The following is a 2,587-nucleotide window of genomic DNA, read 5'->3' on the forward strand; positions in this document are numbered from 1 at the left end:
GGTCCTAACATCATCAATGCTGACACTCACTTTGAGTTAAGCCTACATTCATCATGATGGTGCAAGCTAGTCTTTTATGTGGTAAAGCCCATGAAGATGCTAATGCACATCTCCAACACTTCTTGGAGATTTGTAGTACTTGTACAATTAAGGGAGTGACCCAAGAGGCCATACGTCTTTGTCTTTTCCCCTTCTCCTTGTTGGGAAAAGTGAAACAATGGTTTTACTCAAACCGCAATGTTGTAGATACATGGGACAAGTGTTCCAATGCTTTCCTAGCTAAGTTCTTCCCGATGGGTAAGACCAATGCTCTTCGCAACAAAATCTCTAGCTTTCAACAGCAAGTCGATGAATCGATTCCCGAAGCCTGGGAACGAATGCAAGAATATGTTGCTGCATGCCCACACCATGGTATGGAAGATTGGCTTTTGATCTAGAACTTCTACCATGGCTTAGTTCCATTGGATAGGAGCCATTTAGATGCTACCGCTAGAGGAGCATTCTTTTTGCTTAATGTCATAGATGCCAAGGCATTGATCAAGAAGATGGTTTCCAACCAAGGATGGAGTGATGAACGACTATAGCCTCACAAATGAGGTATGCATTCTCTTAAAGAAGCTGACATGATAGCAGCCAAGGTAGATCTGCTCGCAAAAAGACTAGAAAATTGCGAGAAAATGAGTGCCCAAGAAATTGTACATGCCATGGACACCCGCATGACTTATGAAGTTTGTGGAGAGACTGGACATTCAAGCAATTTCTGCCTTGAGACTCATGAAGACCTTGCCTTTGTCAACAATGACAATAGTTTTCGTCCTCAAAATCAAGGATTGAATCAGTGCTCCAACAACCAAGGAGGTAATAGTTACAATAATTATTCGCAACGTCTGAGTAATCAAGGTAATAATTATCCTTTCCTCAAAGATCTTGTCTATAGTCAAGGTAGAATGACTGATAGTATAAATAAGAAACTCCATGCTAATGACAAGATGTTGGAAAACATAAATGCTAAATTGGATGATTTTTCTTTTGCTATAAAGAATCAACTTAGCTTCAATAAGATGCTAGAAACCCAATTAGCACAATTAGCAGCCGCTATCCCATCTTTTGAGAAAGGAAGAATTCCTAGCAAGCATGAAGAATTCATGGAGACCGCCAGCCTCGTCACACCAAGGTATGATTTTGGTTTAGATGGTTGGGGTGTTCCTATTAAGAAAGGTGATCATAGAAGTCCTATTATTACTTGCTTTATTGGTCCTCATATTTTTGAAAATGCAATTTGTGATCTTGGATCTAGTGTAAACATAATGTCTAAGGAAATCTATGAAAACTTGTTTTACACTAAATTAGCTCGAACTTCTATCTATTTGCAACTAGCTGATCAATCAGTGTGCTATGTAGAAGGGATAACCCTAGATATTTTGGTTAGAGTTAGAGATTCTTATGTCCCTGTAGATTTTGTGATATTAAATATGGGAATTAGCAAGGATGCACCCATCATCCTTGGTTGTCCTTTCTTTAATACCGCTAATGCTTATATATGTTGTAACACCCCAGGTGTTAGTCACTAGTTAAGCAGTGGATTTGGACTTAAGTAAACAATGTCAAGCAATGCTTATGATCTCTAATTCATAATTTGGAAGTAATGATGAAGGTATTGAGGTCAAACCTATGAAAATGAGCCCCAACTTAGACTCGAATAATGCACTTTGCTTACATATGGACTCTGGTTAAGATTAGGCATGAGTAATGTTAAACATGCTTATTTCATGAATATTACATCAACATGCATCCCTCTTGACCAGTGGAAAAGTTTCATGAAGTTTGGAGCCAAGAAGTCACATGAAATGATAAGTTATAATCTTTCTTGAATTGCTTCTTCAGGTGAATGGGAACATGGGATGTCAACCAAACCTTGCTACCTTATCCAAATTACTCTAATTTAACTCTACAATAAAAGTCATGAAGGGTTCGTGTTGAGCAAATGTCAAGAAAATGTCTCAATTGGTTGAAAACCCTAATTCTAGGGTTTAACGAGGTGCTGCTTTGACCAAGATGAAGCATGGGTTTCTGTACTAGATGTCAAGTTTGACCTTTAATAAAAGTTGAAGATTGAGTGGAGTACAACAAACTTTATTTTTGTACCAAGACCTGATTCAACTTCTAAGTGTCTCATATAGTGGTCTCAAGTTTGAATGCATTGCTATTTTGACCCCTCTAAAATTTTTGTAAGTCCTCAATCTGTAGCAGAGTGATGGCAAGTTTGTGACATTTTATCTTCTGAATTTATATGTCAGATCAAGTGGGTTCCTTTCTATGAGTTGAAGTACACTTTGTGTTAGAAACAACAAAATAAGTCTCATCACTTTTGGAGCTCGTTTGGATGTTTAAATTGAATTTCAAAAACAGAACTCGCATTGTTTTGTCCCTGTTTGGACTGAATGTCTGAATCCTGAATTTTAGTTTCGGGTACTCCACTTTGGATCCTTGTATCTCTCTAACCAGGCTGAATCAGATTTGGATACTTTAAGAAAATATGGACATCCCGCATATCTCTACAACTTTGGTTACTTCAGCTTGAGCCAAA

The 2,587-nt window shown here is 37.9% G+C and overlaps 1 non-coding gene across 1 annotated transcript; it reads right to left on the reverse strand.

Moving 5' to 3' along the window:
* Positions 1-308: 308 nt before the first annotated feature.
* Positions 309-415, reverse strand: LOC136484454 (small nucleolar RNA R71). Its single transcript, XR_010765973.1, has one exon. It is a non-coding gene; the product is annotated as a small nucleolar RNA R71 (small nucleolar RNA).
* Between the last annotated feature and the right edge of the window lie 2,172 nt (positions 416-2,587).

This window comes from Miscanthus floridulus, chromosome 9 (genome assembly GCF_019320115.1).
Source record: "Miscanthus floridulus cultivar M001 chromosome 9, ASM1932011v1, whole genome shotgun sequence".
Lineage (NCBI taxonomy): Eukaryota > Viridiplantae > Streptophyta > Magnoliopsida > Poales > Poaceae > Miscanthus > Miscanthus floridulus.